The sequence below is a fragment of the Anomalospiza imberbis genome, chromosome 6 (assembly GCF_031753505.1).
Source record: "Anomalospiza imberbis isolate Cuckoo-Finch-1a 21T00152 chromosome 6, ASM3175350v1, whole genome shotgun sequence".
Lineage (NCBI taxonomy): Eukaryota > Metazoa > Chordata > Aves > Passeriformes > Viduidae > Anomalospiza > Anomalospiza imberbis.
In genome coordinates, this window is record NC_089686.1 from 45365130 (window position 1) to 45389488 (window position 24359).

The window sequence follows — 24359 nt, forward strand, 5'->3', positions numbered from 1 at the left end:
ACTGATCTTGAGAGGATTAGGTGCCTACGTGACTTTGTATATCAAAACTGCCTGCTTCAGTTCTTCTCTTGCACAGTCAATAGAATACCACATCATCTTTTTACCTCCCAGTCTGGCTTTGTAAAGACGCAAGGGATTCATCCTGAGGATTTGTTTCTAAATCAGCAGGGACATGCTCTCAGTTGGGACTCTCATCACAGGGTAATTATTGCTTTATGTCAGGGTACAGAGCTGTCACACACAGTTTTCTGCTCAAGCACATAGTCAAACGTCAGTCTGCAGCTCAAATATGGTGAAACCAATAATCTGAGTACTCAGTGGTTTTCTGTAGTGCAGGACAATTCCCAGCGACTAATGTAAATGTAAGAGCCTTTCTAATGGAAGCAAACTACAATCCTGTGATTGCATTAGATGTTTCAAATGGCTCTGTAAAGAGTTGGCAACTATGTATTTTTGAAGCACACTTATTCTTGGTACAGCTTAGATCCTAGCTTAGTAATGAATTATTTTAAACTTTAAAATGAACTCCTTGTCCTGATGTCAGGATCTATTGTAATCTAAAGATGACTGGTAAGAGAAAACAAATATTTATTTGGCTTGTGAATTTTTTTTTCATCATACAGTAGGTGAAAAGAGCACAAAGAGCAGACACTTCTTGAAAGCATCAGTGGTGGCTGAAGGAATACTAAAATAAAAAACATTTCCAAATATGAGATTCATGTAGTTCTTTCAGACTTGCAAAATTTCTTTCTGATTGAAGTTCTTTTTCTTTCAAGTCCACTTCAATTAAACACTGGAGATAAACCTCTATATTTGTTTCAGATTTTCAATGTCCTTTCCAGGTAAAGTGCAGGAGCTTGCAATGTCTATTCTCAGGACACTTATGGAGGAGACTTGCAGTTGGCTATGCCAGTTACAAAAAGCTGGCTGCTAAAGAGCTAGGAAATGGAGAGCTTAGGATTAAATTTAAAATTTATCCAAATACTTGGAAGGAAGAAAGCTGCCATCTTCTTGCTACTCACAAAACTCATCTTTTCCAATTGCTGAGACTGATTTTAATCCCAATTGTGGTCTGTATTTGTCTGTACAAGTTGGTTTTTTACCAAGTGACTGATAATGTCTTGTCTCAGCATCATACTGTAAATCAAAACCCACATGAACTGATATGATGGCTGATTTTCATTTGGAAGAAAAATATCCACCCTAGCATTTACATTTTTTGAGTACAGACAATGGGGTTTTGCTTATTTCCCACTCCACCCTTATGCTTACTGCTTTTTTTCACTCATTCTGTGTACATATTTAAGGGGTTTTGATGAGTCTCTGTGGAGTTAACTGGTGCACCTTGTGTTTATTAGGATAAATGTTTTTTCAGCAATAATCTTGAATACCAATAATGGATTAATAACATCTGCTTGTGACTTACTGCACTTGTGGTCTGCATCTTTCCTAGTGTGGCATCATGGCGTGGTATTTAGACAAAGCCTTTTCATGAGGGAAATTTGGTCTCTGTCTGCCTTTGAGTTTGGGCTTGTTGTGGGCAGAGCTGTGGTAACAAATTCCTGGTCTGTCCAGCTGTAAGAGTCCCTAGAATGTCCATAGCTTAATTCTGTGGCTGATGCAGGTTGAGGGGACACGTGAAAAACAACTATGTCAGCATGCACACTGTAACCTGCTTCATTTACTGGAATCTGCTGGTGGATCTGACACCCTGACCAGTCACTTCTGTGTTGCATTTCAGGGTCTGGGACTACTGCGGAAACCAGCAGTTCTGCAGTGGGTTTGCATGAAGTAGAAAACAGAACTGCATTTGGTGTGCCATAAGCAACAAGTTGTTTTTCTGTTAGAATATATTCACTCTCTGTTTTGAGTATTTTCAGTTGGCTGCAGATTTGCAGTGAAGCAGTATGGTGTACTTACACATTATGGCCAGCAAGGAGAGGACTTCTGAGCTTGGTTTTGGGACCAGTGTATAAGGTATTTGTGCCAGGGTTCTGGAATAGGATTGGTAGCAGGACTACCATGCACTCTGTACTTCTGCTGGACAAAGGGATGTCAAGATACAGTAGTTATCTCACAAGGAACTGCCGAAAATATGATACGTCTGGTCTTCTGTTCTCAGGCTTCTTGAGCTGTGTCTCATTCTGACCAAAGAGTCTGTAGAGTTGGATGGACTAATTTCTAAGCCTCACCCTGTGCAGCCCTTGGGTGGCTTGAGAAACAAATGTGTAGTGTGGCCAGAACATGAGTTTTGAGGACCAGGCTCTATTGTTGCAAATTAGATGAAAGTAGGTTGATTTCTTTTCTGTGCCTGGGAGGGCCAACAACTTAAATGCTGTCACTGACTGCCTGGAAGGCAGCTATGCCCTTCTGGTCCATTGTGGCTGGCTGACTGCAAGCTCAGGCAGTACTTAAAATGCAATCCTCCCAGGACTGCCAGCATTAAGGCGCCAGGGCACAGTTCTACAACAGTGATCTGCAAAATGTCTGGTTGTGCAGTTCATTCTGGCCTCTGTGGCTCCTGAGACAGTTCATTGTCTGTCAGAGCTGTATGTTTTCTCCCAGTTCCATAAATGTAGTTACAAATACTGTGTTTCTGGCTTATTACTTTGAACATTTTTTCTGCCAATTCACAGGGCTTCCTTTTCTACCACCCAAGTGCAAAACACTCATCTTTGTTGTCAGCTCTTCATAGCCTGCTCCACGTATCTTGTCCTGTGCAGCACTGAGACATCACCCCCATCTGCTCTGTCAGCCTTGAGTCTTCATTTGTCATGCAGTTCTGAAAAACCTCCTTCATGTTTTCTTCTGTGTCACATCTGGCAAGAGGAGCTCTACTTAAAGGTCACCAAAACTGACAACTTTTCTCATTCTCAGTCCTCCCATAGCACTCTCCTGTGCCAGCAGGAAGCTGGGAGATGGTGAGACAGCTGCTGCATGGGGAGTACCTGCAAAGCTCAAGGGAGAAGCTGCTGAGTGACAGAACTGCCTGTGTCCCCCTTTCTTTGCCCATGTCAGTTCTCTGTTGCTGCCCAGGGAGGATTGGGGTGTGGAAGGAGGGGGAGCACTGCCTGCTGGGGCTGGCCTGGTCCCTGCTGAGCCACTCTGCTCCAGCTCCTCCAGCAGAGGCAAGGCTGCCTCTGTGCAGCGCTCCTGAGCCTTAAATAAGGGGTGCCTTCCTAAGGAGCTTTGAGTTGGGGGGTGATGCCATCCTGACAGGCTCCTTCACATGTGTTCCTCACAGCTCTGTGAATTGCCCCCACGACAAGTCCTTTAGGTCAGGGACAATGTCCAGTAACTTTGTGCCCACTGGGTGCTTAGCAAAATATGCAGGAATGCCCAACAATTCCTTCACTACTTCCAATGCTGCTCACTATAAGCTTGTTTAAGGTCTGTCCTTCTTTCTTGCCATGGAAAAGCACAGTGAAATTTGTATTTTGCTAAAGAGGGAGAGCATATTCCTTAATCAATGAGAGAAATAGTTCTGGCTGTAGGTTCAGTACTAACAGCAACCAAAGCCCCCGCCAAAAGAGAATTTTTCTCCATTCCACTCCCTTGGTAGACAATTTTATGGGCTTTTTGTCTCATTATGTTTTATTTGCCCCAGTTGTTTGCATATATAAAGAGACTAAAACAGAATTATTGAATGAAGTGCCCAGTGTTGAATCTTTCTGTTTCTCATGTATGGCTTCACATAGATTTTTTTTTTTTAAATCTTTGTTTATAAGACACTGTGTATTGTACCCTCTCCCAATGGTTGCACTCTCCCAGAGGAGATAGAGTATGCTTCTAATTCTTTTTCCTTAGCTGACTGTAATTCTGTCCTAACCTGGGAAATATTTCCTTTTTGTGTGGCCAAATGCTACATGCAGCTCTGTTATTGATACATGTGCATCACAACTAAGGGTCTGATTGAGAATCTGCATGGGACTGTGAATCTTTCATTCATTTTTCCATACGTTTTGACTGTACCTCTAATTAACCTATAGTTCTCGGTGAATCTGTGCTCTTCTGTTTACTTTGCTTGATGAGATAAGGATCATTCTGTTCCTTGGTGAGATGTATTCTCAGGAGCCTTCCTTTTTTTTCACCTGTGCAGTGATCACTTTATATTTTAGCAGCCTGATGCTAATAAGTGCTTCAGCATTAGCTGTGCCTTGGAGACAAAGCCACTGTAACACAGCCCTGATGTGCCCCTGGGTTTTACATGTTCCTCTCAGCCAGGGTGTAAGTGGATGAGTGTGGCTGCCCTTAATCTGCATCAAAGCTCCCCCAATACTGTGTTTGTGAAGGGATGACATGGCACTCTGTACTTGGCTTATCTTGCTCATCTCTTATGGGCCTTCCTTGTTGATCCCTAGTTGCTATAGTGAGTTTTCACTGTGCTCCTCTTTACCTTTTGTCCCACTGATATTTTTGCAGCTTCTTTTTGTGTATGTTTGGCTTTTCTATCCCCATTTTTACCAGTGCTTTATATTCTTGCCTATGTGGATGTCACTTTTTATCTTACTCCTTGGTGTTTTGTGGCTTTTTTTCATCTCAAGTGGCACTGGACAGGCAGCCAGTCCTCCTCTGTGGAGGTGAGTGGGTGCTTTGGATGTGCATCTAGCTAAACAAAGATCGTCAACTCAGTCTTCCCTGACAGCTGGGAGGAAGATTAGGGCTGCAGGATTTGTGTCAGGATGGTTCACTGATGTGGTCACAGTTCAGGCATTTGGTTAGGTAAGTGTTCATGGGAGCAGACTGCAGCCTGGTGAGCCTGAGGAACCAAGCAGCTAGACTAAAGGAAACTCATAGAACTGGGAGCCAGTGACATGTATTTTGCTCCAAGATTGCAAAGTCCTTGCTCCTGTTTGGAACACAAGCTCTCAGTTTCTGCAGAATCTGAATTTTATCTGTAGCCCACATTAATTTATTGCATTCATGTATTGAGCTGGCTGCGTTCAGTGTGTTGATTGAATGGAGAGATGATTTAAAAACATGAAGTGTTCTGGAGAGAGATTAAACTGTTTCCTTGTTCAGTATTTCATATCTCTCTATCAGCCATGAAAATTGAAACTGCAAATATTAATAAATTAATTGACACATTTGCTACTCTCATTGTAATGATACAGCCAATCCACAAGCAGTCATATGATGAGTCATATCTTCAGAAGCTGGAGATATTTTTTAAATCATGGGGTTATTTCACAGTATTGGATTTTGTTTTTAATTTGCCTTCTGCTTTATGAATATTTAGGCTTCTTATTACCAGGCTTTCTTCTGCAGTCAGGAGGAGCAGAAACTTAGTTTGTCCTTTTTTTTTTTTTTTAATGACAGGGCACTTATGCTCAAGAGGAGACCTACCATAATAGTAAACAACTGACTCTTCTACAACTTTCTCTGTATTCTTATACTTACAATGTAAAGCATTTTAAAGATTCATCTTTCTGTGACAAGCAGTGAATAATATTAATTGAAGATGCTTGAAAAACTTTATAGTTGGCACTTCCCCCTGCTCTGTTCTTTCTCTCCCCCTCTCCCCACCCCCCCTTTTGCCAAATTTAGAAGTTGTTATAACATCATCAGCCATCGTTTTCTCGGTGTCAGTGCACCAGGACCACGGTGCTTCGGACAGGAAACCTTAGCAGGGTGAGGTCCCAAAACTTCCTCAAAGATCTTGTTGCTATTTTTTCCCCCCTAGTTTAGCTATTTGTGTGGGAGGATTATTTTCCTAATGTTTTTGATGGCTGTGTTAGAGCTGAAGTACTTTACTAGGGCCTGATACTAATAAATCACAATGGTGTTTATTAGTTTATTAATTTTTTAATTAAAAAAAAATACAGTAGCCAGATTTAAAAGCACTTTGAAGTGTTGTAGTTACTTTCAATACTGAGTGGCCAGACAGTTAAAATGAATCACCCCTGAATACAAAGTATTGCATGTAAAAAGAAAATAACCTTCTTCCCTACCAAAAACCCCACAAAGTATGTGAGGGTAGTGGTGATGAGTCATACCTCAACTAATGCTGCCTTGGGAAAGTTGCTCCTAATAAGTCTTTGGAAGAGTAAGCACCGTGTTCAGAGGTGATTAAAGAGGCAAATAAAATGAAAGATTTCTTTTCTGCTGTGTGTGAATTCATCAATTTCTAGACTCGTCAGCCTGGAAAAGAGGTAAATTAGAGGTCGCAGGAAGAGGCTAATGAAATCATGAAGGAAAAAGAGAAGATAAATTGGGGAATGAATGTTCATCTTGTCATAAATAAGGCATTAGAAACTATCCAACTAAATTAGTAGTAGATATTAAGTAAATGAAAATATATTTTCCTGTGACATGGAACAGAGCTGTGGAACTTACTGCTACATCGTGTTGTTGAGTGTAAAAGCATACACAGACTGGAGAGATTCATGGGCTGTAAAACAGAATAGATCAACCCCAGCCTCTAGCAGAGGAACCATAAGCTTCTAATAGTCAGCTGGAGCTCTTTAAGGAAGGGAGATGTTAAGGATGTACCTCGTTAAGGATGTATCCCCGTTAAGGATGTATCCCCGTTAAGGATGTACCGAGAGAAAGGTAATGCTCCCTTCTCCAAGCTTCTGACTCCTACCATCTTCACTTCCATGTTCCTGTGGGGCTGGTTTCTTGTGTTTGTGTGTGAATCTGTGTATCTGAACAGCCTAGAGTCACAAGAGCACATTCCATTCCCCTTGTCTTCACACAAGAATGCACATTTTTTCTGGAAAGCTTTTCTCTGTAATTGGATTGCGTCTGTGTTATTTCAGTGAAATGGGATCTTGGTGCAGATTACATCGTGCAGAAAAATCCACGGCGATGCACTGAGGAAAATCTCCACTAGTTGTCACTCGATCCCCATTTTAAAGCTGACTTCGAGACCAGTTCGAGCTTCTTACTCTAAGAATTATGTCCCGGGTCCCAAATAACAAATGTGCTGGGACAGGTTTTGCCGTGGAGTCTCTGTAAAATGTGGTGATAGGGATAAGTTTAGATCCAAGAGATGGCAGTCCATGCAAGTGTTGTTCTGTGGGTTTTGGCTTTCTAATTAATTACCCTTAGCAGGGTGTTGTCCAGGGTTGGAGCTAGTGAGGGGCATGGTGTGGAAACTGCTGTCCACATTCTGCATGCCAGCTCCTCCCTCTGGAGAGGTGATGATCCTGATGGACACATTCCCTCCGGGAGAATAAGTTACAGAAGAGTGAAAAGGGTATGGTGGTGCCAGGGTTGGCTTGTGATCAGTGTTTTCTTGGGCTAGCAGGAAAAGGATTGTGGCAAAAGGGTGCCAGCAATGATGAAGAGGAAGGGGCTCAGTTGAGGTATTTTGTAGCTTATTCCCAGGTTGGTTTTCCTTCTCTGGTTTCGCATTGAACGGGCACCTGGATTTTTAACCTGAAGGAGGTAAACGCTTTCATAACTCCATATTTTGCCTGTTTGCATTTCTTTGGTACTTGTATTCAAAGCCAGCATGAGTTTGAGAAAAATAGTAAATTTCATAAACTGGATAAACATCTTTTTTCTTCTTCTGTCTTTACCTCCCCCTGCCACAGGTTTAGTTTTGAAGCTCATGTGTTTTATTGTTTATGTTGAAGTAGTGTTGCGTTAAACAAATCATGTTCTGCACTGGTTGGTGCTTGATGCTGTGAAGAAAGGAAGGAAGAGCTACTGGTTGTCTTGAAAAGTTTGCTGAGCGAATCACAAGAAAATGCAAACATGATGTAATTCAGGCTTTCAAATCTTTGTTATATTTGCAAGGTACTAGTCAGTGATGGAGCCTGGGAGTGAGAGCAGTTAGGATGTCCTGCACCCTCCTGCCATGTGCTCACTCTGTAAGGACCATCACGTGCTCTACCGTGTGTACACTGGACAGAACACAGAGCAAAGCAGCGTGAGTTGCTGTGGCTGCAAAGGTCTGACACATTCTTGTTCCTTCAAATCAATTGCTGTTTCCAGTTGCTCAGTGCTTGGTTAGAAACAAAACTAGTTTAAAAGGGAAGAAAACCCTAACAAACAACAACGAAAAACCAAACAAAAACCAAACCAACAACAAATAAAAATTGCCCCCCAAGTTCACACACAAAATCAAACCCCCTCCCATTTTTCAGGATTTAAAGATATTTCCTTTTAAAAGTAATGAAATGGAAAGAATTTGTTTTTCAAACTCTTGTTCACTGTAATGGTAAAAGTGTTATCCTTAGTTACTGCTATAAAATTTAATTGAAAATGTTCTGCAATGCCTTCTTCTCTTCTCTTGAAAGCAGTAAAGACAATCAGCTCAAACTGAATTGCTTTCAAGGCGTTTCTTCCAGGTTAGAGAATGTTTCCTGCTCCAGCTACCGTTTCCTTTGAAATAATTGTACTTTGGAAATGCTGTGAGCCCAGGCCAACAAAATGAATGTCAAGGGAACAAAATTCTGTTTGAGACCAATGGTCAGGGTGTTCATGCATTTGTATCCTAAGACTTACTATGTTTTATTTTTATACTGAGAAAAGATGGGGATATTTATTTGCATGACAAATGAGTATCTTTTTATCTCTGTTATATCAGCTGATAATTTGATTGCTTTGTTGAAACTTTTATTACACATCTTTGCCTAATATTTACTTCTGCCTTTAATTTTCTAAAAGCCATTTGAAAACCATGGAGGTTAGGCGATCCCTTCCCCCACATCTTACATTGTAAATGTAGGGGAAAATAATCAGAAACTTCTCATTGCTCTTGATTGCCTTTTAATTATTTTATGCTTTAATTAAGTCTCACCATTCCTCATTAAGGCTATTGTTCAGGAACTGTTTTAGTAATCCTGCACAAGCAGCATCTGTGAAAGCTTTTGGTAGCTGTTGCCTTGGTAAGGAGAATTTTCACTTTTAAAAGCATGTAGCACATGATGAATTTTGGTGCCATGTGTCTCCTGGGGAAGCTATGGTGCAAAAGACAGAACCCCAAATTTATAGAATGCCTAGGAAACAAGTTCCTGAGGCTGGAGCAGCCTTGCCTGGAAATAATAGTTGTACTAATAAAGTGACCATTTTCTTGGTTTATGCAGCACAGTTCAAAATCTGTATTAGCCAATTTAATGGCATGCTTGATCCAAGCCTCTTTGTAATAAAATTAGAGGTGCCAGACAGTGACTTCTTAGGTGCTTACATCATTGTCTCCTGTGGTAGCAATAAGTCTGAAGCAGGGATCAATGTGTTGGGATGCATGAGGCAGCTCACACCTGCCTGCCTGCATGGTGTGAGAGTTGGGAGCTGCTGCCAAGGCCAGAGATGCCAGTGCTCCCTGTGGCACCAGTGTAATGACACCTGGAGGGTGTCTCAGCTCAGTCCCTGACTCTTCAACTGTTGCACCGAATTTCATTCTACCACTACTAGACCTGGAGCTCCAGGGAGAAATTCCTGGGTCACTGGACGTGCTAAATTGAACAACTACAGCTGAGAGTAAGTCTGAACTGCAGCTGCTTAACTAAATTTAAAGTTTAAGGATCACTTTGAAGAGAAGTTTGAGGAGCAGTAAAGTTTTCCAAACAAGATCCATGCTGCAGCAGTGCCTAGATAACTTGGTAGCAAGGTGAAAGAAGCCTGGGAAGTTGCAGTAGCATTGTGGGAGGTTTTACCAGCTTGTCCACTATACTGGATATGCATTTAGTCTGCAGATCTGTCAAATCAAAGTGCATCTTTATCTGCTGGAGTTAAACTCTTAGTAGAATGAGCCTCCATCTCTTTGGCTGACACCTGTAGAACATACTGTTTTTGCCGTAAAACTCATGTAGGTAACTTAGCTCAAGGGATTGCCATGAGCATGGTATAATTTGGTTGAACACCTTATGGTGCTCAGTCTCATGTGAGGTCACTCCTCTCTCTTGCACAGAGAAGCAGAGATGATCTGCTGTCTTTGTACGTGTGTATGCAGAAAAAGCCAAGTAGTGTTGGTGTACACAACACTTCAGGGTTGAAGTTGTGTACAGGTATGTCTCAACCCTAGCTGACAATTTGGGTATTCAGCCGTGAATAAATGAGGGTCTGACTGTCAGTTCATCAGGGAATCTAGTAAATGAGGAACCATCGTAATTAAAATCTTGCTGGTGTGAAATCCTACTGAAAATACTTAGCATTTGCCATGCAGCAATCCTTAAATACTTAACAGGCTTTTGACTTTCTTATGAGGAGGTAAACATCAGTATATCCCTTGCTCCAGAGGTTGGTATGCAGAAGAGTCAAGTGACTTTTCTTTGTAATATGAATTGAACCAAAGCAGAGTACTTTGATTAGGATTTTAGTGTTGGAGGTCCTGTCGTGGTTTGACATAGAAGTGATTTTTTCAGGAAGTTGAGTCAAACCAGTCAGTGGTCAGGTTTGGATATTGGCACCTGAAGTGACCACTGAAGATAGGGATACGCCTCTGAGAACACAGGGGGTTAAAATCAGGAACTCCCAAGAGCTCGCTCTCTTTGGCTCCGGTCAAGGTGCTGTGCAGACCTCCCCTGCCCAGCCATGGGGCTGGGTGGGAGAGGGGGAGCCATGAGGCCTGGTCGAGGTGAGCCGAGGGGTAGAAGGACTGGAACTGAGCCAGCTCCTGTGGATGGAAGGGTGGAGAGAAGCAGAGATGTCTTTGTCATCCCCCCCCAGAGGGAAGAGATAGAGAGTCCAGACGGCACCTGTAACTTTGCCGGCGCGGAGGAGAAAGTGGGGGGGGAAGGCGCCCAGCCTTGGCCTTGGGAATCAGCTGCTGGGCAGAGATATCAGCTGTCCAGGGAGTCTGAGCTTTTAACCCTTTCCTGAGAAATGAAGACTTTGTAAAATATTACTCCTCCTTGATTTGAAGTAGAAGAGAGACAGTCTGGGATCCAAAATGATGGAAGAAGAAATTTTTGAGTTGGAAGGAGATGATGGAGTGGCTTGTGGCTGGACTTTTCTTGTTAGCCATAGACTGAACCAAATTCTCCTAACAGAAGCTGCACTTAGGAGGGTGCGTTGGTGGGTCAAGAGACTTTTTTCAGTGATTACCAGCAGAAGAGTGGAGAGAACAGAAGAGAGTTAGAGAAGGTGTGGAGAAGCCCTCTATCTTCAAGGAAGAAGAAGAGGAGAAAAAGACCTCTGTTCTTGAACCCTCAGCCCCAGGAGAAAATGAGAAGGACTGTAGTCCCAAGATGAGAAACTGAACTGTTGTCTCTTTTGGTCCATGGCAAAGCATCCTTAAAGGAGCCCTATGAGCAGTCTGTCCATGCACGGTGGTGAGAGCACTGTGACATGGAAAGGAGAGTGTCACCATGGCAGAAGTTCTCCGGGCGGTTGCCATGTGTGACATGGAAACACAAGGGTGGCAACTGTGTTTCCTGGGGAGTCTGTGGCACAGGAGAGACTCCTGTCTCCCTTGAAAGATTGAGTATTTGAATATCTGAAGGGTAGCAACTTGATCATGATCCTGGGTGGTGTCTCACTGTTGAGTTTGTTTGGAAATTAAGTGGGAAGAGGAGGGTTGTTTTAGAAAGTCTTCATCCAAGATTTAGTGTTTGTAGTTTTTATAGTAGTAGTAGTTTAATAAAATTCTTTTCTTTGTTACTAAGTTTGGGCCTGCTCTGCTCTGTTCCTGATCACATCTCACAGCAATTATTTAGAAAAGTATATTTTCATGAGGACGCTGGCATCGCGCCAGTGTCAAACCATGACAGGTCCCCATACATGCAGTCACAGTTATTACAACTTGTGGAGCAAAGTTTTACCTGTGTAAGTAGAATATGAGTTTTAGGAACTTGTCAATCAAGGAGAGATCAAGTGACTTTTTCTGAAAGAAATTAACAGTCTTACACTGTTGTGGAAGAAAAGGAGCTCTGCCTGTAAATCCACTTCTTTCTTGCACAGATTTTTTTTTTCATCAGTGAAAGAGCAGAACTGCTTGGTTATTAGGGAAAGAAATTTTTCCTCAATCAAGAATATAAGGACACTTAGAAAAAATACAGGTTAGAGCCTTACGTAGCATGTAAACTGTATCAACTCTCTGTATGAATGGCTTATTGTAGAAGCAGGATACTTGAAAGCAGATCAGCAATAAAGTGTAGCCTGACCGAGATCTGTTTGAAAAAGGAGTTGAATAATTGCTGCACATTGTAAAATATTTCAAGACTCCTTTACCTTCATGGAAATGAAATTGCATTTCACATAAGCTCCTGGAGACTGATAGCCAGAACATGCCTTTAAGCTTGCAAGGGGTGACAGGACAGAAATCTGAGATGAATTTGAGGGTTGTATAGCCCAGGTACATATTGTGAATAGACTCTAAGAGACTATAGGCAAACATTGATGAAATTCAAGAGAGAAGGAAAATTATGAAAAAACTGAAAGAAATTTAAATTTAATCTTAACAGAAGTTTCTGCTACTTTAGTGTATTCTGATAGGCTTTTTTTGTAGCATCCTGCTTACCAGGCTGTATCTGGAAAACCAAATCATGCTTAGAGAAGTCATCTGGAGTTCTGCTTTAATGAGTATAGCTCTGATTCTGACTAAAACATTTAGTCAGAACAGCTGGCAAATAAATGTATGGTATTCCTTATTCTTAGCTCTAGGTTTACAAACCTCCATTGCAAGATTCATAGAATTGCCATATTTTCAACATGAAGTTGCCTTTTTTTTTAGTCAAGAAAGCTGATTGTGAAGTCACTGAAATATGGGTTATTTCTAAGAGGGCATCTGACTATTCCTAATTCTGCAGATGAAATAACTGGTTGCATACTGCAAGTATTAACTGAACAGGCAGCAAAATAAATACAAGGCAGTAAAATTTGCTTCCCTTCCAGCTGAAATGTAGCTGTGGAAGGTGGCTGTGATATTCATTTTGGGTAATACAGGAAATTATATTGTATTTTTTATAGATATATATATAAAATAAATAATACAATAAAGTTTGAAGGGTAGAAGGAGGAATTGATAAGACCCTTCTGTGAAACTTGAGGAAGACTGTAAGCACAACCCATATAGTACATTTCTTATTATTTATAGACTTTTATTTAAAGGTTTCTATGTGGATGAGTTCCAAGACTTCTGTTGTCCTTAAAGAGTTCAGTCTGGCAGTCAGCAAGTGTGTGGTGATGATTCATCAGGTGTAGTGAGCTTGAATAAATTTTTGACAGATGCAATTAAGCTGTGCGTCTTAGCAACATTTTTCTTAGCTACAGGTCAGTGTACTCTCCATTTGTTCAGGGCTTTCTCTTAAGTGACAAATGGTGCAAGACAACTGTTTTGGAAATAGGACTCATTCAGTGTCAGAGGTGAGAAAACACTTTTTATTGTGTGTAATGGAAAGGCTAACACCAGGGTCCACACAGAGGGAGCTTTAGGAAGCACTACAGCTTCATTCTATGTGGGAGACCTATAGGAAAGCTTTTATTGTGGGGGGGAATAATAATGAATCCTTTTTCCCTTAGTCCTTGATCTCTGGTAATAGAGAATGAAAGAGGCATTCTTACAGCATGTGATAGTTTTTATCAGGAATTTATTTCCTCTTTTGCTTAGTCTGTATGCATGCTGCACTCTGGGAGTTTTATAAAGCAGATGACTTCCTATCTCATGATGGATTTCAAATAGTGTTCTGTGCTCTTTTGTAACAGTCCTGCAGACCAATATAAAGATGCAGAAGATGGCAAGGTACAGAGGAATGCATGTCCTCTCAGAGCATGTGTCTCAATAGACATATACAGGAGTTAGCAATTGACGGATTTTTTTTTTTTAGGAATTAGTTTTGGAGCTATCTAAAGGCACAAAACATGATTTGGTGTTGATAATTTGAATTACTTAAAAGAACTGTCATTAAAATGCTAAGCCTGTAGGAACTGTATTCATTGGGAAGGAAAAAATGCCAGATGTTTCAGGTATAGTAGATGTTGAGGAGAGATTAATTAATAGTTTGTGTAAGTGTGTATTTTATATGAATAAAGCTCACACACTGAGAAAAAGTGATTAAATCTGTTTATTAAGGATTAGTGTACAAAAGTTGTTGAAAAAGTGGTTAATGAGTTTTCACTGCACTGTTAATGAATCACATAAGCATGGTAATAAGCATAGTGAATTCCAGCTTTTAAGGTGTCTTTCACTGATTCCCACTATCTTGTCCTGTAGTCTTTAGGTATTTATCTAAAAATATATATGTATTTATATATGTGTATCTGTATTTTTTTTATATGTACATATAAAAATAAGGTAGAGCTCATGGATCTGGATTTGTAGAACAAGACAGTGCTAAAGGACTCTCAATGTGCTGGCCTGCACTGTCTGCTGAGACTGCTTGTCAGTCTGTGTGGCTATAACCTGTGTTTGAACAGGAGCTGTGACAGTGTAGGTGTGGTGTTTTCAGACAGGCACCTTGTGATAACACTACCCTGTTGCTCTGGGGACATTTACACAATGTGTACTTGGACAAAGAGAGTTGCTCATTCCTAGTGCAGTCCTTGTTACTCAACAGCTTATGCAAACAGCCATCTCTCAGACAGACCAATTGCATTTTAACACTAAACTTCACATTTAGATGCTTAACCTCACTGCTTTTGGGGTGTTTTAATTAGAGTTTTTCTTCTAGAATGTGAAACATCCTGTTTCACAGTTGGCAGCTTTGTTTATTTTGTTAAATGTGGTATTTCCTCTTAGAGCTTTCACAGGCTGCTCAGCTGAAGGAACCTGCATGTTCTGCCTTCTGAGCCTTGGATGCTGCTCCTCATCAGTATGACTTGGCTGTGGTTTTGTCTGTGTGACTTCATTTATTCTGTTAGTTAAAAAGAATCAACTTTGGATTTTGATTTTCTGGACTTTATCCTTACTTCTGTTTAGAAATCGGCCCACCTTTTTCTTGATTCTTGTTTAAAATCAGTTGATGTAAAGAGATGTGGAAATAGCCATGTGGAGGGTAGAAGGCCAGTTTTCTCCGGCATTAGGAAATTTGTTGAGGATACTGCTTCCTGCAGACTTGAAGCAAAATCTAAAATTGTTGAGACTCCACAAAAGAGAACTCCATTGCCTCACAAGTGTGTATAGTTAGATACTTGACTTCCAGTCTATTTTCTTGTTTCACATTTCACAACTGAAGTATTTCATTTAGATTCTGTCATCTGAAGTGTAAATGTAATACCCATGGGGGAGGGAAAAAATGATGGGATTTAAAATAAGGGAAAGTAATTTAAAAATGAAAAGTTGAGCAAAACCCTTTTTTTTTATGGAATCACTATGGGGTTCTATAACATATATCCTGGGGGTTTTTGGTTTTTTTTTTTTTACTATTGTCAGTGTTGCTTTGATTTTATGAACGCTAGAGTTTTGGTAGAATGATTGTACGGAAGAATTGTGGATCTTTTGAAATACAGTGTTTTCCTGTTGCTGTTGCATTACTGTGATGCACAGAGACAGAATTTAGATTAGCTCTTCATAGTGCTGACTGGAATCCTCGAAATTGAGAATATTAGTTTATAGCATTAGTGTATTTCAACACATAGAGCAGCTAATTCTGACCCTGTTAATGCCATTGACAAAACCACAGTGAACTTTGCCCAACTAAGGATTTTATTTGAATGTTTTCAGTTTTGCTTTCTCTGTAAAGCTGGAGCTCTTTATTTTTGGGGCAATTGATGAAATGACTTTGTCTGTGTTTGTTTAGGCTTTGCTTCAAAATCTGGTTTCTCACTTCTGTTACATATCTTTGGTTGACTTTCCCATTCTGTTTTTCCCTTCACTATTGAGTCCAAGTGTGTGTAAATAGGGAGGAGGCAGGAAATGGTTCACAAATGAAATGAAAATGAGCACCCCACGTAAGTCCACCAGCTTCTTTCACTTCCACAGCATCAGAGTTAAGAGTCTGAAGCCTCTCCAAAAGCACCTGTCTCTACTATGGCAGTTTCCATCCCCACAAGGCTATACTTAAAAAACCAAACCAAACAACAACAATAACAAGACCTCACCAAAAAACCCAACCAAAACACTCAAGCCCACAGCCTCTGGGTTTTGTTTCTGTATGGTCAAACACTCTGGACCTTTCCAGGAGGAGTCCCTTTTACCCAAATCTAACCATTTCAATGTCTTTAGAGTCTAAATGCTGGAAAAAATATAATTAATAAATCTGTTGTTTCTTATGGCTCATGTTGTATCTGGACTTAAATAATTTAACCTTATGGTACCAGTTGAGTAGGTTCTCCACTGTCCCAGAGTTTGCTTATAATAAATTACTTCTGTTTGCTTCTTGAGACTTGTTTAGAAAACTTTTGTTAGAATGCTAAATGGCGTTCAGTGAGTTAAATGCAGTTGCTGGCTCTTATTATCAGAGGCACAGTTATCTAGGAACAGTTGTGGGATGCATGATTGTAACAGCATCTTGCACAATATCCATGTTTGCTCTCTGCAAATGACAGTTTCTTCCTGAAAGGTGCTATAACATTTCGTAGCACTTATGTGTGCTCTTAATGGGAGTACAGGACAAGTTGTCTTGGGACAGTGCTTATAGTTAACTCTAAGATGTTTGGGCAAACACCTGGACTGTACAAATACCCTGTAAGCCGTAATTGTGCACCTAGATAATTGTGAGAACTGAGTGACACTGCTGTCACTTTGGCTTGAAGGCATTGTCATGCCTGCCATGACGTGGCTTGATGGCCTTGTGCCCAGTCAGGATCTCATTGCACTGTGCTCCCTACAAGCACGCTGTAAATGATGCTGAAGGATTTAGCATCGTGGTAGGGGACATATAAAGGAACTATCACTATACTCCTTTCAGAAACAGGACTCTAAAAATAGGAGGCTCAAGTCAGGTCTAAGAGAAACTGGCAACTGGACCCAGCTCCAGGTCTCAGGCTGAGGGTCAAGGCTGCATGTCCCTTGCACAGAGCTCCTGCCTGGTTAAAATGCACATTTCTCCCATGTATTGTTTCATTAGTTATTTGCTTTTCCATCTTGTTACATAGCTTCTAAAAGTACTCAGCCAGATGGGCTGTTTGATTTGCTGGATATTTCACTCTTTTATGTTTAGTTCAGTCAATACATGTCAATTTTTCATCTGTAAAGGAGAGCTAAAATGTTCCTATTTAATACAGTGCTGTAAGGATGAATTAGGTGGTTCGTTTCTCTTTTGCTGTGTCAGGAAGAGAGTTAACATAGTTTAGAGAATAGAAAATAAGTATTTCAGATCCAATCTTTCCTTCCTCTCTCCCTGTATCAGATATAGATATGCTGTGTATCTGAAGTTTTGGCTCACACCTACCCTTTTAGGAGGTAAGTAACACATTTTAAATGCATTACCTCTTTTGGAGGTTATGAGGTTATTACCTCTTACGCACCTGCATATTTCCACTTTCTCTGACCTTGTTTTGTAAGTGTAAGGATGTTGGTCTTTATAGGCCACTTATTAATATGACTCCTTAATTATTATGAGAGTGTTGGGCATGGTGTGTGACTTGAGATCAGGAGTCAGGCTGTAGTTCTCAAAGGGAAAAAACACAGTCTTGTGGTTAAGATCAAAGGCTCTAGATCTTGCATTCAGTCTTATTTTTGCACATCCTTCAGTATCCCAAAGTCATTTAAGTGAGGGAGCTTAAATTTCCCTGTCTAGCCTAGGTGTTGTAAGAATAAATTAATTGGTGGAGATGAGTCATTCATAAATGCTCTGGGACTATGGGTTATTTAAAAGCCTGAATTTATCACTGAGGCCAGATTTTTCTAACCGGCTCAGCTTGGCTTGTAAGCTCATGCCAGTAGTTGTCTTACCACAGTCATTTAGGATTTGTGTCACAGTTTTGCCTAGAAGCCCACATGGACATCAATAATGCATTGCACAAAGGCTTATTATCCAGGAGCTCTTGCCCTAAAATACTTGCAGTCAAGTCAGAGGCAATAAATGGATATGAAGAACATAAGAGACTGGAGAGAATATGGCAGTGGAGTACACTTTCTCTCTGCCTGTCTGCCTGCCTCTCTATCTATGTATCTATCTTTTGACCTTTCTACCTGATGAGATCCCTGATGCCAGGAGGAGGCAGTGAGTATTTTTAATGTTGTGATTGTAGCTTTAAAGCGGGGAGGAATCTCTCTGGCATCATTTTAAACAAGTGGAAGTAGGAGAGGTAGAGGTTTCAGTAGCAAATTTCCTAGCAAGATCGTTGCCAGATTAGTGTGCAGAGACTGGCCTGTCTGTGCCCTGCAAGGTATATTTCTGCCCTAAATTGAAATATTTTAGCTGTCAGCAAATGCTTGATAATATAGTGATCTGTTCTTGGGAGATTCACTCTTTATATTAGTGTTGTATTGCATTCAGTGTTGAGGCTAGACAGAGCCACTCATCTTTACCTCATGGTCCCATGTGGACTCACTTAGCTTAGTCATGAGTGGGCAATTAAATAACAAAGAGAGACCTTGTCAGCTCCAGGCATTAATATCAATCTTGGTGCTTGTAATACATTTACATGGCTCCCCCAGGTCTATCTAGACTTATAATCATCTCTCTTATTCACAGATCTTCTGGGATATTGACTGCTTGCTTTTGCTTTGTAGTTCTCAGAATCAGGATTTGGCCCAGGAGATAACCAGCAGTAAGTTTTTCTGACAGGCACTCAGTGAATATAAACACTTGCCCACTTTGGTGTGCACAGGCATTGCCTCAAGTGGTACTAAACACTTTTCTGGGTAAACAGGGGCTCCTGCTTGGCGGGCAGCAGACTGAATTTACTCTCCAATTTCTCTTGTTCAGATGCATTTTACCTTTAAATGGCTTGGAGATTTCAGTGCTTCATGGCTGATATGAGCCCTTCATAACAGATCTGGCGATCTTTTTATTTAGAAAGTGCACATATATGCATCATAAAGCCCTGAATGAATGAGGGGTCAGTGTGTCTGTTTCTCACAGAGATTTCATTAAAAGCTTCTTCCTAATTTCTTTACCGTAATCACCTGGAGATGCATTAAGGATATAAGTAGCAGTGTTGAGATCCTAAAGCAGGCATGATCCACTAGTTAAGATGGGTCTTGTTATGTAAAAGCCTTTGCTGATGATCTTGTGGAAGTTCCATGACCCAAATGAGGCTAGGATTTTGATTTACCGTGGAGGAACATCTTACAGAAGGAAAGACAATCTGCAGACATGCTGGAACAGAGTAGCAAAAAGGTGCTGGTTTTGCTCTGTTTTTCTCAACAAACAGCAGTTTTCAATATTCAGGGTGGTGAGCTTGCCTTGTAAACATCAGTAAAATGTCTGTAAAATCATACAGAAGTAGAGAAGGGTGCATGGCTGGAGTCTGGTATTTGTTGGTTTTGGTTTTTTCTCGTGCAGCCTTGGAAAGTACTTTTTATATCTCAAAGTTAGGCAGAACTCTTCCATTCATCGCTGTTTCAGCACTGTTGTATTACTGTAAATAAACACTGTGGCATAATTTTATAAGTAATCTGCACTGGGAGGTGAGGACTTGAGCCTTCATTCTTCCAAGCAGATGCACATTTTACTGGCTTTTACCAGAAAGATTGTCCACCTGCTGCAGAGCCTTAAAGGAGGTGCCACTTCTGGGACTTCTTCCCTTCTTTCCTCCTTTCCCTCCCTAGGTAATGACCCCCAGAACAGCTGGTAATGTTGCCAGGTACTTGCAGCTCTAGTGTAGATGTGTTGTGAAATCCAAAATAAACTTGAGATAATGTTAGCAGAATCAAATGTTGTTAGATGCTGATGCCTCTTAAGCTATCTGTAGGGCATTCAGGCTGCCAGTGTTTAGTTTGACAGCAAGAGACATGGATGCTGTGACAAAGTTTTGTTAAGGTGACTTTTTGTATTATACTAAATGATTGCTGTGGGTTTCCTCACTTCAGCTGATGAGTGTTGGTGCAGTGGCAGAGGCTTCCCACTCTGTATCTTCATTGATATTCTGCTTTTTGGTGTGTGTTAAGAACCAACTTGTGTCAGACTGCAGTCAGTTACAGACCACTTGATTGTGACAGTAGAGGACTGGATGGGCGATGGCAGCCAGGGCTTGGCAGCCAATGTGTTTGTCAAATGCAGCTTTTGTCAGTATGGGGCTAGATATGTTCTTTGAGTGGCTGGCAGAACTATTCAGTATCCCTTTGGACTCAGTATTGTCATTGTGTGTACGTGAACCATTCACAGTGAATGAAGGTGGTGAGTTGTGTGTGTACACAACTGCAAAGGCAGAAAATAATTCAGTCTTGTGCTACAGCTGAGTGAGAGCTGTTGGTCAGAGAGTCAAATGGCCTCAATTGCTTTCTATTTTATTACCTAAACCACTGTGAACTTGCTGTGCTCCTTGCCATCTCTCTCACACCATCTTCACCTTTTGTTCATTCCAGGTGAGTGCTAATACAAGTGCCACACAATCTGTTAGAGCTTTGGGGTAACTCAGTGAGAAACTCCAATGTTAATTGAAGACAGAGCGTCAAAGGCTGGAAACACTCCCAATTTATGAAAGATTTATGTGTGTGCCTGTTTGTGTGCATTAGCCTGCCTGGTTGATACTTTTTTTAAAATTCAATTTGGATGATGACCACAGAACACCTTCTATTTCCGCTACTGCAGAGACATATTTACTGCTGAAACTTTCATGGTGACAGTCACTAAGTAGTACATGTTTCAGAGTATTGCTTTGCTGTTGACTACAACATCTCAAGTCTTTGTTGTAACAACCACGGTAATAATATTTTCCCTTTTTGTACTGGGTCCAGTGTGCTTGAGGTCAGCTGCAACCTTGCCATCAGGTCAGAAATACTCTGCCTTAGCTGAAGCATTACATGGAAGGGAGGTTCCCAACATTGTGAACAGTCTGCCTTTAGTAATTGGATGCAAATTAATGAAGCCTCTGCTTTTTTCTTTCTCACAATTTTAGTCCTTTCCTAAAGGAAGGGTTATTGTCTGTATGCTGAATTGTCAGGATCAGAGCTCTTTCTCGAGCACTGTTTTGTTCCTGCACAATTCTGAATCCCAGACAAGGAGTTCTGCAGGGATCCATGCACTGCAGACGTTGCTGCACAGGGGGCTGTAGCCACTTGTTTCTCTCTGGAGGGGTAAGATTCAATACTCACCCTGCAGGTGGGAATCTGTATGAGATACTAATATTCAAGACTATACTTTGTATTTGTTTTATCATGCAAGTGCTTGGCTCCTGCTCCCTGGGACTCATACGTTTTCCCCCCTCATCTAAACTTCAATATGAACCTTACTCACAGCTCTGGTTTCGTCTCATGAGCAGTCCTGTTAATGGCCATAGAGGGTCTTGGCACTAAATAAGCCCATGAATGTGTGGAGGGCAGGGACTTGCTGTGTGCTGAAGCCCCAGTGTGAATGTGCTGCACCTTTTTGTAAGGGATGATCTCAAGTGAAGGTGCTGTCATGCTAATGCTGGGTAAATGAAATTTTTGTGGCTGACCCAGAAGTGAGTTGTCCCCTAGTTCAACAGAGATGCAAATAAGTGATGTAAGTTATATTTAGACCATGCAGGGGATATTTAATATAATTAATTAAAGTGTAATGTAATTTGAAGAGCTAAATATAGATTTCTGCCTTCATATTCCTTCTGAAAACTTACAGCAGAATAGATTTGGTTACCTACTGTCCTCAGAGTATTGGGCTTTGAATATTCATCCAGCCAATCTTCCTGATTGACTGACAATCCCAGGTGGCTGCATATACACTGCCATCAATTCCTGCAGCAGGTTTCCCAAACTCTGATGCTGCCTGCCTTTACCTGCAGGTGAGTAGCCACTTGTCCTCCATCTCCACCAGAGGACCATGTGAGTGACTTCACATCGACAAAAGTTTAACATACAAATAGTGTAATTTCTTCATTTTTGTGTAATGGAGTGCTCCTTTTGAGATGCCTTGCCAGCAGGTTAACACAAGTTTGACAGCAGAATCACTGAGTCTCAGGACGTATTCACTCTGGTCAGGAGGTGGATATTCACAGGAGTGAAGGGTTTATGCACGCACCTGTTTTCCCAAAGGCAACCTCTTCTGTGTCTTTTTCTAGATTATTTTTTGTTGCAAGCCTATTTTATGCAATGTGGCCCTACAGCTGGTGTCAGGCCACTTTCCCTTTAGCTCTGTTTCAGTCCCTGTGCCCTTGATCAGTTAGCAACTTTCGTGTACCTTCAGCTTGCAGTTTCTCTCCTATCCCCATCAAATTTTCTTACCAGTTTCCTTGCCACTGCCTGACCAGTTGCAATTTCCTGCTCTCCACTTTATTCCTAAGTCTTAGTTTGCTTTTTCCCCAATCCTTGCTGCCCTGTACAAGCTTTTAAAACTGCTTGTGCCTTCATTCACCTGTTTGGCACTCTCTGTGGGTGGTGTTGGGCTCCTTTCCTAGGTTCACGTGCTGCTTTCTCTGCTGCAGTAGTGGCAGGGAGAGCTCAGAGTACTCCCATATGCATCTCTCACCTTTGCAGTTTTGAGCCCTGGGTATGGCCCAGCCTGGAGCTGGTGTTGCAGAACATTCCACCCAATTCCTCAGCCTGGTGCAAGCCCGCTGCTGCTGGGCTTCCTGTAGGTGCAAAGCTGCAGTATGGTAGCTGGGTTATTCAGGAGTGTGTAAATTAGTCATATTTGGGTGGTTCCTGGCTGCACACTTAAAAATAAAAGATATGAAATGCTTCATGTATGTAAGATGTGCTGCTGCTTTCTGAGGTCACGTGGCACTCTGGGGTGTTGTTAGCACGTTGTCTTGTTAACTATGAAGTTCCTTCTCTCCCCTGCCATTTGAAGACTGAGAACCTGCGACATAGTAACTGGTGCCTAAAACCATCTTTTCCTCCTTTTTCAAAATAAGATGATGACATGATAGCGATTCTTTGAACAAGAAGGAAGATAATGTAAGGCTGAGTAGTGAAATCAATTGATAATAGCCCAGTGGATGGAGAACTTTGAAAACTGTCCTAAAAAAGGAAAAAGCCCAGGAATCAACAAAAAGGCTGTTCCTAGAGAAAAAAAAATTCAGAGCTGCTCTTACCTGTGGCAACAGGCAGGAATTTCCTGTGATCCTACCTTAGCCTATGCAAAGATGAAAGTTCAGAGATTCCAAGTAGAGATTTGCTAATGTCTAATATATGCCTTGGGAATGACAGTCAGTTATCCAAGTTGCTGTTGGTCCATGGACTTGTGTAAGTTAAATATCTTTCTAGCACATTTTCTTTTTGAGTGAGATGTAAACGACTGAAGAGGAATTTAATGGAAGGGCAGTTGCAAATAACCTGTATCCTCTCTTAGTGGCTGTGCACTGCAGTCAGGACTGCTGTCACCATGGGATGTATCTTAGGAGAGCATCAAGCCATGACAGGGGTCTTAGAGATTAGAGGGCCCTCTCAGACCCAGCCAGTTTCTTGTTATTATAATCAAAAGTACCTTCCCCACTGTTTCCTCATCTGAGTGAATCAACAGTGACCCTTGGTGGTTAGAAAGGCTCAGTGCCTGCTGGTCTGTCATGCATAGCCTGGCCAACCTGAGAATGTCTCCGGAGAATCTGAGTAATGTGGGCATTGACTAAAGCATTAGGCATCTTATTTCACAACTGATCCTGATGATGTTCTAGGACAAAAATCTCTAGCCAGCCCAGTTTGCATGGAATCTTAGTTTCTAAATGGGGGATTTGGGGAGGAAACCTAAATTCCACTCTTGGACTTTTGGGTGATCGCTTTGATGTATCGATTACTCCACTGTTAATCTGACTGTAGATCCACCGCATTGTCCTGTTTGAAGGAAAGCACAGGCTTTCCTTCAAAATGGAAATACTCTTTAAGGCCTGTTTGAATTCATAGAGACTGGCTTGGTGAAATTTAGCATCAGGCCATAACCTGTCATTGGCCTTGATTTTCTTTATAGAAATCTCTCAGCTGAAACAGATTTCCTTGTATCACTGTGCCTTGCTGTGGCTATAAGATGACTGTACGCTCACAGTGAGCTGTTATTCTGATGGGTATAACTGATGACAATGATGATGCTGTGTTTTTACAGTTCAGCAATTGTTTCTATTTGTTCTTGAACCTGGGCTGTGCTTCAAAACAGAATTTAAGTAGAGTCACCACCTGTTCATTTTTCAGCCAGACAATCTGCTTTTTAAATATTTCAATAAAACCCCCCCAACCCTCTTCAGGAGAAGTCAATTTGTTTTTCTGGCTGGCATCTGATTCCTGGCTCATTTTCTAGCCAAGTGGCATCTCCTCCTTCTCCTCCTCCTCTTTACAACTTCTCTTCCGGCTGCACAGTGTAACACTTAGCACATGATGTGCTATCACTGGGAGCTGTGTTTAAACTATTTGAATTCAACCATAGTAGAGTGGGAGTGAAATTTGCAATTTGTTCCTACTCTTCAAAAATAAGTTGTTAGTTAATGTATATAATACATCTGTATGTTGGTAG

At 41.2% G+C, this 24359-nt stretch overlaps 1 protein-coding gene across 14 annotated transcripts in view; it reads left to right on the plus strand.

Annotated features, from left to right (window-relative positions):
- The window catches only part of TSPAN4 (tetraspanin 4), a 412669-nt gene that overhangs the window by 82449 nt on the left and 305861 nt on the right, over positions 1-24359 (plus strand). Inside the window, exon 1 of one of the 14 annotated variants that reach the window (XM_068193878.1) lies at positions 14864-15003. The exons of the other annotated variants lie outside the window; for them this stretch is intronic. The gene's annotated coding sequence lies outside the window, so the exon portion shown is untranslated. Of the gene's footprint in view, positions 1-14863; positions 15004-24359 lie in introns of those variants that run through there. 14 annotated transcript variants of the gene reach the window in all.